The sequence below is a fragment of the Aotus nancymaae genome, unplaced genomic scaffold (genome assembly GCF_030222135.1).
Source record: "Aotus nancymaae isolate 86718 unplaced genomic scaffold, 86718_ANA_hifiasm-v0.15.2.pri h1tg000057l, whole genome shotgun sequence".
Classification (NCBI taxonomy): domain Eukaryota; kingdom Metazoa; phylum Chordata; class Mammalia; order Primates; family Aotidae; genus Aotus; species Aotus nancymaae.
This window is the reverse complement of record NW_026988471.1, coordinates 47737880-47751994: the sequence shown is the minus strand read 5'-3', so window position 1 is coordinate 47751994 and position 14115 is coordinate 47737880. Positions and strand designations below refer to the sequence as shown.

The 14115-nt window shown below is 41.7% G+C and overlaps 1 protein-coding gene and 1 pseudogene across 6 annotated transcripts in view; one reads left to right on the top strand and one right to left on the bottom strand.

The window, feature by feature from the left end:
• Window positions 1-14115, bottom strand: part of LOC105726151 (uncharacterized) — a 532480-nt gene that overhangs the window by 446602 nt on the left and 71763 nt on the right. The window lies entirely within an intron of this gene.
• Window positions 413-1410, top strand: LOC105726153 (C-terminal-binding protein 2-like; annotated as a pseudogene).

Here is a 14115-nt window from a genome sequence, read left to right as displayed (position 1 = left end):
ATTGAATTCTGTGCTGAATATAAATTCTCAGAAAAGCTGAAAATAATAGAATGGACAAAAATATATTAGGCAAACACATACAAAAAGAAAAAAATCACAATCTGAATATTGTGTAAAGTTGAATTCAGGCTAAAAAGTCAGAGAAGGGTATTTTGTAATACCAAAGGGTATAAATTTGAATGAGGATAAAACAATGTGAATATATATGAGCTCTAGAGTAATACAAAGCAAAATCTTTAGGACATTCAAAGTGAAGTAGAGAAAATCACATCAGTCATCAGTCTATAGAGTTAGTGGACATATTTATATTGGGTTCATAATGGCACCATGCACACAGACTCCTGCAAGTTCCCCTAAGTTCTTAGAGGATCGCTTTGTCTTTTGATCTGAGATTTGCACAGTTCCATAAAGAATGGCCCCTGTGGATAAGCACAAGGTCAAAAGACAGCAATTGGACAGAATCTGTCAAGGTATCCACCCCCAGGTACCCCACCCCTTGCGGCACTGCTGGACCACTGCAAATGCACCGTGGAGATGCCCATCCTGAAGGACCTGGCCACCGTCACCTTTTGTGATGCACAGTCCATGCAAGAGATCCACCAGAAGGTTTTAGATGAAGCCTTGGGTGCTATGACCTACCACAAAATCACTGTCACCATGGAGGACCCGGAGAAGTTCAAGGTCCTGAGAGTGATTGTGTGGCTAGGCAGTGGCCAGGACGATGTGGACATCAAGGCTACCTGAGAACTTGGGATTGCTGTGTGCAACATCCCTTCCAAAGCCGAGAAAGAAACATCCGACTCCACCATCTGCTACATCAGCAATCTGTACCAGAGGAACTGTGGCTGTACCAGGCACTGCGAGAAGGCACGCCAGTACAGAGTGTGGAGCAGATCTGCGAGGTGGATCAGGAGCAGCCTACATCCCTGGGAAGATGCTGGGCCTCATCTGCTTCAGTAGCACGGAGCAGACCGTTGTAGTTCAACCCAAGACCTTTGGATTCAGTGTCATATTTTATAACCCCTACTTGCAGGGTGGGATAGAGCACCCCTAGGCCTGCAGAGGGTCTATGCCCTGCAGGATTTGGTGCATCAGAATGACTGCCTCTCCTTATACTGCAATTTCAACGAACATAACCACAACCTCACCAATGACTTTACTATAAAGCAAATGAGACAGAGAGAATTACTTGTGAATGCAGCCTGTGGTGGCCTGGTGGATGAGAAAGCTTTAGAACAGGCCCTCACAGAGAGCAGGATATAAGGCGCAGCCCTCAACATGCACGAATCAGAGCCCTTTAGCTTTGCTCAGGGTCCATTGAAAGTTACCCCGAATTTCATCCTTATTCCTCACACTGCCTCATACAGAAAATCAGATGAACTAAAAGAATTTGACAGTCTTTTTAACTGATTCTGGACATATGCATCATTGATGTTGCAGTGTTAAAACTACAAGAGCTAGAAAACTGAAAATGTCATCTGCTTACGGAAGCGCTAAAAGATCAAGATGTGATTTATTAACAACTAACTTCTGTTATTGTGGTTATCTTTTTCATCTGTGCATCAAATCACACAAAATAAACAGAGCTTTTTCCTTTGTCAGTCCCTTGGTCCTAGCAGGTCCTGAACTCCCTGTTCTAGAATGTTGCATCAAGAGTTCAAACATCAAAATAAAAAATACAGAAAACTGAAAATGTCATCTGCTTACGGAAGCGCTGAAAGACCAGGATGTGATTTATTAACAACCAACTTCTGTTACTGTGTGTTATGTTTTTCATCTGTGCATCAAATCACACCAAATAAACAGAGTTTTTGCCTTTGTCAGTCCCTTAGGCATAGCAGGTCCTGAACACCCTGTTCTAGAATGTTGCATCAAGAGTTCAAACATCAAAATAAAAAATATTAAGAGGAAATCCCTTAGCCTGTGACTCTGTTCCCTTTGGTCTACAGGAGCTGGTTACCTCTTTTTGCTAATACGAAGATTGTATTACTACAAAATCGGGAGAAAACCATTTGCCTGTGGTAGACACTTGACACGTAGGATTGAAGACAGTACAGGCTCCTGTACAGAGAAGCGTCTTCTCACATCTGAACTACATACTGAGCGGATAAGTTGGTTTAAGTTCAGTAAAACCTTCTAATAATGAAAAGAAAGTTAAGTTTCACAAGCTGTTTGTACTCAAACATATTTTTTCAGTTTCAGATCCTCTGCTCTTTATTGAGTGGAAAGTCTTGAACTAAAAGGGTTCAAGAAGATAATGTTGCATTTCCTTATGTCTCAGGAAATTTGTCAGATTGCCTATGAGCAAACCCACTTTTTTAGACATTAATAAAGTCTTTTCTTCATGTGATATTTCATACAAGAACACTTCAGATGAATTAGATGTGACTGATTTTAACAAATCCTATTAGATTTGTATCAACTAGTTACATGCTCTATTCATAGCCTTTTGTGAATCATTGCCTTTTTGTTTAAAAGGATGGCCTATTTTGAGCCTCCGTATAGATACATTCTTGTTTTGTGAAAAAAGAGATTTTAAAATGTCCCAAACAGAAAAATAATGGCTATCAGAAGTATATTTTGTTTTAGTGTGAGTTGCCATGATTCACACTCAAGTATTTGTTTATCATAAAGGTGGACATTTAGCATTCACTGCCGTTTTTAATAAAAAGTAGTAAAAGAAATTATAGTGGCATAGAGCTGACAAAGAGCCCATATGCAGAATAGATAAGGATTGCCTATTTTATATTGGGTTGTTTATTTAACAACCCAATATAAAAATAGGTAAGAAACTTACACAGTCACTTAACAAAAAGAATGTTCAAATGGCTTATCAACGTTTGAAAAGCTTCCTAACCTTATGAGCTCCTTAGGGAAATGTAAGTTAAAAATACAATGAGATGTCACTCTATTCCCACCAATGTAGCTGAAATTACAAAGATCAACAATACCAAGCATTGGTGAAAATGAGGAGGAACAGGAACATTCATATCCTGCTGTTAGAATAAACTTGTACAACCACTTTGAAAATAGTGTCTTTTTAACAATGCAATGCCTAAATCTGTACCTATAGAAATGGGCAACACTCACACACATGCACACACCCCAGAAGAATGTCTGAGAATGTTCATAGTAGCATTATCCATAATAACCCAAATATCCACTAACAGAGGATGGATAAATTTTGGTGTATTCATATAATAGAATACCATAAAACAATCAGTATTAGTGAATTGCTGCTACATACAACAATATGTATGAATCTCATGATTATAGCTCTCTCAGAGAAGTTAAACACAGAAGTATACGTACTTTATGCGTATCGGTGGCAATATATTATTTCATTTATATGGTATATGAAAACTAGTAAAACTAAGTTATGATTTTCAAAGTCAGAATGGTGGTTGCTTTGAAGAATTTGTAGGTGGGAGTGATTTGAGAGCTAAAGAAAATGTTTCTGGAATGTTGTTACAAAGGTATTTACTTTTTCATAACTTAATTGAGCTATACACTTTTGATTTGTGAATTTTTCAGCATGCATGCCCTACTTCAATTAAAAATTTCATTTAAAAAAGAAAAAAAACATCAACAGCCAAAAGTATTTTTAAGTTTATTTCTATTGGATTGAGCCACTGGAATTGTGGAGTTCGTTACAACAGCTAAAGCTACTCTAACTACTACAGAACTTGAGAGGTTATCAACAGTCATTTTACAGAGAAGGCAACTGTGGCCTACAAAATTAAGGGACTTAACCAATGTCACAGAGCTAGTTAGTGACAAGCTGTGGTCTATTAGCCTCCAAATCCAGCAGGTCATTTTTTTTTTCTTTTTCACTATGTTTCACCGCCTCAACTTAATGTGCACACCACTGAACACTCTCATCCCACATGGCTCCCAATAAACAAACCGTAATAATAGAAAGTGATATCTACCCACTCAGCAGACAATTTCATATGATAGTACCTACTGAAATTGCTACTCAAATTACCCAAAAGTCTTCCTATAAATCTTAGTAATTGAGTTTTGCATATAACACTTTGAAAAAGAAGTAATACTTTTCCCAAATCGAAAACCTCATTAGCTAATTCCAAGTGTTTTGCTACCCCAAAATCAGGCATCCATTTTGCAGTTTTTTTAACCTATTAGTGATGTGACGGATTAGACATTCTGATTAAGCCAAATGATCCCCTCTAATGCCCCTAAAGAGTGGTACAAATGGAAAATGTTTTTAAAACAAACATGTCTGAACAAAAATCAAAAGTATGAACAAAGAAAATCATATGTGTTAGCCACTCAAAAAAGCAAACCACAGAAGCTTAAGAATCTTTCAAGAGAACTTAGTAGCATTTCTGGGCATTTGTCTTCCAGTGAAAAGCTCAGTCAGTCCTAGGCAGCTGTCCCCAGTTTTTAGCTTAAGTGAAAAAATACCCACTGGAGGCTGAGACTGGCAGAAGAGAACCTAATCCCACACTTCATCTTCCCCAGCTAGGGCTCCTGTTCTGGGATATGGGAGTCAGGTTCAGAGTCCTCTAAGTAAGAGCTGTGTTGATCTCATCACAAAGAAAACTCAGCAGAATAATTCTGTGGAGCAATGGTGAAGCCAGCCTTCCCCGTTTCTCTTTTTTGAGACAGGGTCTCATTTTGTCACCCAGGCTTGAGTGCAATGTCAAGATCATGGCTCACTGCAGCCTCATCTTCCTGGACTCAAGTGATCCTCCCACCCCGGCCTCAGAGTAGCTGGGACCACAGGCATGCGCCACTATGCCCAGCTAATTTTTGTGTTTTCTGTAGAGATAGAATGTTGCCATGTTTCCCGGACTGGTCTTGAACTCCTGGGCTCAAGTGATCTTTCCACCTTGGCCTCCCAGTGCTGGGATTACAGATGTGAGCCACTGCACTCAGCCCCAGTCTCCATTTTTGACTACACTCTATCTTCTAGTATGTTGCTGTATAGATTGAATTGTGTCCCCTCAAAATTCACAAGTTGAAATCCTAACCCCTTGATGTAACTGTATTTGGAGATAGTGCCTTGAGGGAGGCAATTAAGGTTGAATGAGGTCATATGGGCGGGGACCTAAATATGATAGGACTTGGGTCCTTTATCAAAAGGGGAATAAACATCAGAAAACTCTCTCCCCCTCCACATGCACAGAGGAAAGGCCATGTGAGGACATACCAAGAAGATAGCTATCTGCACTAGAGAGAGCACCAGTATGAGAAATGGACTCAGCTAGCACCTTGATCATGGACTTCCCAGCCTCTAGAACTGTGAGAAAAATAATGTCTGTTGTTTAAGTCACCCAAGCTTAAACATTTTGTTAGGGCAGCCCAAGCATATTAATACGCTTGCTAATTTGGGCAACTATGTTGCTGCCAGATCATTTCCAGGCAAAATCCCCTCTTGGTGACATTTGCATCTTCCGAGGGAGCACTTAAAGACCCCAAACTCTTCAATATCAAAAAAGATCAAACCCAAGTGGTAAAATTCTAGGCATCATGACAGACCTTGCAGAAAGTTATGTGTAGGAAACAGACTGGCAAGTTTAGATGGAAACAGATCAAAGAACTTTAAATATCTAGCTAAGAAGTGTGGAATTTATTTCAGAGACAATGATGAGTCACTGAATGTGAGAAGAAGCTATCATGAACAAAGCTGTACTTTGGAGAGAGAACTCTGCCAGCAGTGCAGAAAATTTTTATTATTACTATTATTTCAATGATTTTTATAATAGCTGGCATTGATTGAGCACTTACTCTTTGTCAAGCACTCTGTATGCATTATCTCTATTTAATTAAGTGAGGGAAAATTGTAAGAAAGACTAAAATGGACCGAAAAGATTACTGGGTGTCATAAATGGAAAACAAGGCATAATCTAGGTTATGATTATTTTTAGCTATTCTACGACACTGTAAAATGCAGAAAACTGACAACGATGCAAATAACTTTCATCCATTGAAATGCAAATGAATCTCCTCAGCGGAATGCAATCGATTGTTGCCTTTTAATAGACTCGGTTTGCACTTATTTGTAAATTTCATTTCAGCATTCCTTATTGCCTATATTATGTGTGGTTCTTTGAATTATCCTGTAAGCCAGTTATGTCATCTCACTCATTTCTCGATGGGTTATATAAAATCTGACATATTATATAGATGTCACCTCACTCATTTATTGATGTTATATAAAATCTGACATACTTATTATATATATAATTGGTATTATTATCTCCAATTTACAGATTAAAAAACTGAGACTTTGAGAAGGAGAGTAACCTGCCAAGTTCACATTATGGCCTTCCAGTCAGAATGGAAGATTAATTGACTTTTCTCATGACCAGATTGGCTTCCATATGCCCTATTTCTGGAGCTTGTCTTTGAAGTCCTCCCCATCATCCCTCTGCAGGGAAGTCTCCCTACTGTATTATATTATCCCACCATCCACAATGCTCCCACCACTGCCTGACCCATCTGGACAAGTAATAACTGTAAACCAATAATGGAAAAGTAATCACAAGAATTGCTGTTCTGTAAATTGGATTTGGAGAAACATAGCCTCCATTTTTTTAATATATTCTGTCAGTCACCACCTTTTGTGTATAAGTAGGTGGAGGAGGTGGAGGCAGGAGGGATGGACAGCTTGGTTGACCACATGCAAACACTGCCCACCATCATAAACAGAGGCCCTACCTCTCTGCCTCTAATAATAATATTGGAAATATTAAAGATACTGTTCATGATTCCTAATCATTCACATTCACATATTCCTAGTACTACAGATTTATAGTCTAAATGAAATCATAACATGATTCCTAAATGAAATATAACGTGATAATAATTCTTTAAATATGTGTACTACTATATGTTATAAGCTCTTTCAGATGTACTATTATGAGATAGCCTTGGGAAATAGGCCAAATTTATATTATTACTCTCTCCATTTTACAAGTTCCATACAAGTGAAGGGACTTACCCAAAGTTGGCCAGTCAGACATTATAAAAGCTGACTTTTTCCTCCTTAATCCAGATCAGGTCTTTCTTGACTATCCTAAACTGCACCACCCCATCCCATGTTTCTTTCGCCTTACACACACACATACAACACATCTGCATATATGCACACACAGTATTAACCTTGGCCCACGTCCACAGGTCAGTACTCACAGCCTCTTAGACATTCCTTCTACTTCCCACACTCCCACCCTTTCCCTAAACCCACAGCTATAGGCTAAATCCTCCTCCTCCGGGTGTCTTGAGACAGAGTTTCACTCTTGTTGCCCAGGCTGGAATGCAGTAGCCAGATCTTGGCTCACTGCAACCTCTCCCTCCTGGGTTCAAGCAATTTCTCCTGCCTCAGCCTCCCAAGTAGCTGGGATTACAGGCATGTGCCACCACATCCAGCTAATTTTTATATTAGTAGAGATGGGGTTTCACTATGTTGGCCAGGCTGGTCTCAAACTCCTGACCTCAGGTGATCCGCCCACCTTGGCCTCCCAAAATGCTGGGATTACAGGCATGAACCACCACACCCAGCCCTCTTTTGGGTCTTCATTTACATGTTTCTTCTTCCACCATCCGGGACTGGGCCAGCTGTGTCTCCCACTTGCTTCCATAGTGTTCTACGCTTCTCTCATGAGAGCTTTTGTCACACTACAATGTAATTGCCTCTTTACTTGTCTATGTCACCTAATAAATTGTGAGCTCCACAAAGGCAGAAACATGGCACATTGAAGATGATCAATAAATGCCTGTTGCATGTTTAAAAGAACTCACGTGCTGTCTTAAGAACAGATCCAACCTCAGGTGAGACCCAGGTCTTCCCTCAAGTCTCATATGGAAACCAGTAGCTGGGCTCAAGCACAGCTTTGAGTGAAGCTGAGCAGTCAAGTCTTTTGAATTTCCAACAAGCCATGTTTTCTAAGAGAAACAAATGTCCCCCTCAGGGCCAGCATTTCCCCAGGCCCAAATATCTTCCAAAAAAGCAAACTAAGCTCTTTAGAAAACTGTTTACCAGCTTGTAGCCACCAAGGGAGTCACGCACTTATGTCTTCAGGGATGTCAAAAGGAAAACATTTTGCCCTCGGCTGTGTCAGTAGGGAATGGGAAGAGTCAGGTCTCCTGCCTTGGCTGGGAGGGAAGGTAAATTTGACCTGAATTCTCTTTCCTGCCTCTGAGATCTGGCTTCTCCTCCCTGACTACCCAAACCTCCCCAGTCTTTAATAAAATTACCTAATATTTATTCAGCTTTTACTGGGTGTCAGGCACTGTTTTCAGCACTTGAGATCTACCAATTCATTTAATCCTCAAAGCAATCTATGAGGTAGGTGTTACTATTATCCCTATTTAATAAATGAAGAAACTGACACACAGAAAGATGCAGAAAGCTACCAAGGTCATGAGTAAGTGATAGAGTTGAGATTCAAAGCTAAACAGTCTTTTATCTACCTTGAGGACTATCTCGGGCCCCACTAGTTCAGGACTATGTCCTCCAAGAAGCTTGCCTGACCACATCAACCCAGGCATCAACTCTGTCCCCACTGAAGTTTTCTAGCAATTACTTTCAGCACAATCTAATTGGTAATTAACTCCCCTTCTGGTGTTCTTGTGTGGAAATCAAGGTTAAAAGATGCTGTCCCCTCGTCTTCTTTCAGCCCCAGATGGGAACTTCACTCTGCATAGTATTTCACCTTCACAAAAGGAATGGAGGAGTTGGTCAAGTGAGGATGTGCTTCAGCTATGCAAAGGGACAGCTTGTTACCAGCTAAGAAAACATTTGTCGCTCAGCAGAATTGAAAAGCGGTGTATATTCCTAAAGAAAACCTCCACTAGAGCATTTAGAAAGTTATCCTAGCTCTAGAAGGAGAAGAACCTCTTATGTTTCTCATTGCATAAAAGAACAAAAACTACTAAGAGATATACGTTGCCCTTCATGACATAAGATGAGAGCCCCGTAGCACTATCAGGATACAGCAGATCAGGGAGTTAAGCTCTGGGCTACAGAGCCTGTTTCTTCATCTTCATTTCATAAATGCTTCATAACTAATGATGCTGAGATGACAATCTTTATCCTATTAGGCTGATTCTCTTGCAGAAATCAATAGTCTGTCAGGGGAAATCCTTTTGGGCAGAGATTATTTAATCATCTTCATTATCATCATCATCATGATGAGAGATAACATTTATTGAATTCTCATTATGGGCAAGTCACTGTAGATGAACCACTTCTCATTCTCCTTCTAGCCTTGGAAAACATTTATTAAATATCAGGGGGCACAAGGCATTGATTACTCACATTAAACCAAGCCAGTGCCTGTCCTCAGATGGCATTATTTCAGGCAGCCTGGAAGAGGACCCACAAAGAGGAGTAACGAAACCTGTCCTGCACATTGTTGAAAAACAAGGTTTCTACATAAATGGTGATATGATTTGTAATGCCCTAAGAAGTGGGTTCAAATCCTTCCTCAGCTACTATTTGCCTACAGGCAAGTTACCTAGTATCTCTGAGCCTGAGTTTCCCCAAAGGAAAAATGGAATAAAGAATACCTCACCAGAGCTATGATGACCAAATGATGCAATGGCTGAGAGCACCTAACAGAGTAAGCTCTCAGGACAGGCCCACTCTCTTCTCCCAGATGTGGACATCCCAAACTTCCCCTTTGATGTGTCAACATTGTTGACCAACTTTTATAAACTTTTAAAAACTCTTTTCTAACTTACTACACAGAACAAAATGTACATCTTTTAGCCTTTTCTTGATATTCCAGGGTCATAACTGAGATGCCAGACTGCTTCTACACTGAGTGGCTCCTGACTGTAGATTCTATTATGTTCTTCCTCTTTTGGGGAACTTTTCAGAGTATCAGCTTCAAGCAGAACTCCGGCCTTCCACCCTTATTCCCACCCCAACCCTGCCCCACCACCACACTATCCCATCCCCCACCCCCCATCTCCCCAATCCCCACCTAGACTTTGCCACATCAGCAATCTCAATTTTCACAAAACTAATTCAAAATAGATTCTGGCCAGAAGACACCCCCACTATTATTTCCTGCAGAGTGATATTCACAGACAGGCCTTGTGGCATGTCCTCTCCTTTGTCCTCAGGGGTGTTTGGAGCTGACTTCCAAATCTGTGAGTTTCGTAGATGTTGAATTACCTCCCCACCCCCAAAAAAATTCAGGAGATAGGTTGCTGCTAAATACATGTGTAACTTACAACTTGTATTTTTCCTTTAGCCTGCATGAGTTACTTAGTTTTTTAGCCTTAGGTGGGAGAGTAAAAAGTAGGAAGAGATAGAGATAGCTTTCTGATAATTCTCCTTTATCCTTACGTTCCCAAATACTTGGTGTGGGTATTTGTAGCTAACACTGAGCATAGTTCTGAAATCAGTAAGTTTCCCCTTAAAATGGCAGACAAGTCCTGGCTGAACACCAAAGCAAATGGAGGTCTTTTTAATAATACTCTAAGTGTTTCCTCTTCCTATTTGCCTGTCCAAATAAACCCAAGCTTGCAGGCCCAGTTAAAATCCTGTCTTTTTATGACATGAAGCCTTTCCTGACCAACCCAGTGCACCCTGACCTGTCCTTCTCCACTCTTGGCTCAGTTATTCATCCAGCCTCTTGAGACCACACCGGCAAGATTGCCTCCCACTTGGATTTAACTCTTCACATTGCAACCTTTCTGCATTACCACCATCCTCCCTCTGACCACATATGGAGCTTGTATTATCTGTAAATTTTACTGAAAATCATTTTTGGTAATGATCTTGTAGAAATGTCTGTCCCACCCTTACTCTCAACATCTAGTGGTTAAAACTTTGGGCTTTCTGGGTCATGGCTACACCCTGGGAAAAGCAGCACCCACCTCCACAACACACACACACACACACACACACACACACACACACACACACACGACCGTAAGCTAAAGGGGAAGTTGCTGGCAGCTTAAAAACTCTTGCATCCAACTGGCCTGCTGTCTCAAGGGTAGAATTACTCAGCCGGTTTGGGTGCACAACTAACTGGCTCAAAATAAAACTCCAGGCTTCCAGAGTGTGAGGAGCTAATAAATCCTTAGTGAATAAGACTTTCTAAATTGAGTTTATTTTATGAGGCAATTTGAGAGCACTTCTGGCTTTTTTGTACTAGAACAGTAAACTGCAACTGTAAATATTAACAAGATGGGGTTGAGGGGTTGGGAGGTGTGGGGTAAGGAAACTGGGCATCAGACATGGTTCCAAGACAGGATTGTCCTGTTAAGCGAGATTCCTTATCACTGACGCCTGCTTGCTAATCCAAGCTACTTTTAGGAAAATGCTGTTTCCAGAAAGACAAAACAATGCGTACTTGTTGGAAGGGGACAGCGCTCCACTGTGTTAAAATTACATGAGCATGATTATTAATTCTATATTTGTCAAATTAAGGGTCTTTTCCAAACACAGATTCTCCCACACTACCTCCGTCATTTGTAGAACGTGTTATATATGCAAATGGCGTGTATGTGCGTGTGTGTGTGCATGTTGTATGTGTGTGTGTTTGGTTGCAGTTGTTTTGTGTTTGCTAAGTGCCAAGTATATTTCTTTATGGGTTGCCACTGAGTAATTTGATCAAAGTTAGCAGTTATAGAGATAATTATGTGCCTTATGGTTTACATGGATTATCTCATAATTGTGTTGCCATTACTCCCAAATTACAGACAGAAAAACTAAGGCCCAGGAAAAATCACCTGCTGAAGGTTATACAACTTGCAATGTATGTATTATATTGTATTATATCATATCACATCACATTTTTTTGACACAAGGTCTCACTCTGTCGCCCAGGCTGGAGTGCAGTGGTGCCATCTCGACTCACTACAACCTCTGCCTCCCGGGTACAAGCGATTCTCGTGCCTCAGCCTCCCAAGTAGCTAGTATTACAGGTGCCCGCCACCACACCCAGGCTAATTTGTGTATTTTTAGTAGAGGGGGGTTTCACCATGTTACAACTTGCAATTTAAACATAGAGATTCAAATGTAGGTCCCCTCACTTCAATCCCTGACAGGATTCCCAGCCCCTGTGTAGTGTTGCTTCAAAGGCAAGGAGTCAACAGACCAAAGCTCCGAGGTTCTAAAGGAGATTATGAGCCTCGTTGGAGCTCTATACTGAGGCCCTCACCCTAACGGGTAAGTGGACTTTTCCACTAGGCAGAATGCATACACGATGGGAGGCATTTCTTGGCAATGGGCACATTCCCTGGGACTTCCAGCAGCAGGTGGCAAGCAACCTATGCTCTTGCCTGGGCTCTGCCTCTGAAAGCTGCGTAAGCCTGGGCAGCTCAGTCCACCTTTATATTCTACTTCAAAGGACACAGAGCTGTAACTCAGCAAGGAGCTGAGAAAAGGCTGAATCAAGGCCAGGGAGGAAGATAGGCTTTGGAGGTTCCACAGTGTGAGCCAAGGCATTAGCATCACAAAAAGCTGCCTCCTGCTCTTTCTAGGTGGGCAGCTTGTCCTTGCTAAGTCCCAATGAGTTTAGGATTTAGGCTGATGTGATCCAAAGATTATACCCTTTCCCTAGGATACTGCAGTCAGCTCATATGGGGTCAAAGTCTCATCCAAAGGACTCTATCACCATGGGGGATATGAGGTCCCTTTCCTCCATCCACTTATCCCCCCATCCCACTCTGATATCCTCTGCCCTTTCCAGCTGCATCATCCCCAAACCCCACTGCTTTGTGGATATGGCAGTTACGTGGTGTGGTAGGTATGCTTAGAGCACTGTTAGGACTCCTGTGTCTCCACTCGGAGAGACAGGGTACTTTAGGAACAATAGCCAACATCAGATGGATCATGCACAGGATATTAGAACAGAACGCATCTGCCTCAGTTTTGATGGAGGCACCAAAACGACAGATAGCAGTATATCAAAGGAAGTGGAAGGCAGGCCTCCCAGGCAGACATGCACAGTGTAAGAATTTACAAAGAGAATGAAGACGAATCTGTTCCATGAGGCCTCAACCAGATTACGGATACAAAACTGAGTCATAGAAGGATCTTAAATTGATTGAGAGAGGCTCCTAAAATGCCTCTTCTCCCATTTCTCGCATTGGCCTGACCCACTGTAGAAATCCCAGCATTCCTTTGTCATAGCCACATGTTAAAGTTAAAAATTTCTTTGAAGGGAGTGGTTTTAGGATGTGATTCACCACTCCACTCTCGTTTCAGGGATAGGGATGAGCTGCCTCTAATAACTCACCAAAGAGGGTCTCCAAGGCAACCACTCAGGATGCACTGTTGTGTGGCTTCTCCAACAGAGAACACTGGGGACTGGTGCCTGGCTCATGTCTGAGAAAGATCACAAAGGACTATAGACTGAGGTCTGACTCTGGCACAGGAAATGTAGAAGTTGATTTTAAAAAAAGCAACAGCGTGGTGATAGCTGAGAGAGGCTGCTGCAAAGGAACAAGCCCATGAGTGACATGTGAGCCACTCAGGAAAAAAAAAAAAGACACGAGGTCTTCGTGGGCCCTGAGAGGGATGCCAGTAAGAGGCTGGCAGTATATCCAGTGTCCAGAAGCTGAGGCAGGAGTCCCAAGGAACACCTGAAATAGGAGGACAGGGAGAGGGGCCCAGTAGGAAAACCCCAAAGAACCTACAAAAGCACTCAACAGAGAGACACTTTCCAGGCCCCGGAAGCACATATCCACCCAGCCAGTAAAAACTGTCCTCTTCTGTCCCTCCCTCTCACACCAATTCATGGGGGAATCAAAACAGCAGCAAAAAGGTAGTGAGAGAATAGAGGGGAACATAGGGCAAGATCCCCCATTCCCACTCAAAAACTCCCGAAGTGAGGAGGTGCAATCTTGAGGGCAGAGCAGGGAAATATTTCAGTTGGTCTAGATAAGAATTTTGATATATATCTTTAGACTGGCTGTTCCCATTCCTGAACTGAGTCTGTGTGAATGATAGGGGCTGCTGGACCACCTACTTCCTAAAGATAAGCATGGAGGCCATGAGCCTGCCAGCATTTGCCTCTAGGGGCAGAGAACGGATCTCCCCAATGAGTTAGTCTAGATATAGAGAAGGCGGTGTTCTTCTCTTTCCCTCACAAGTCCTGCTTCTTCCTTCTACAGGTTATA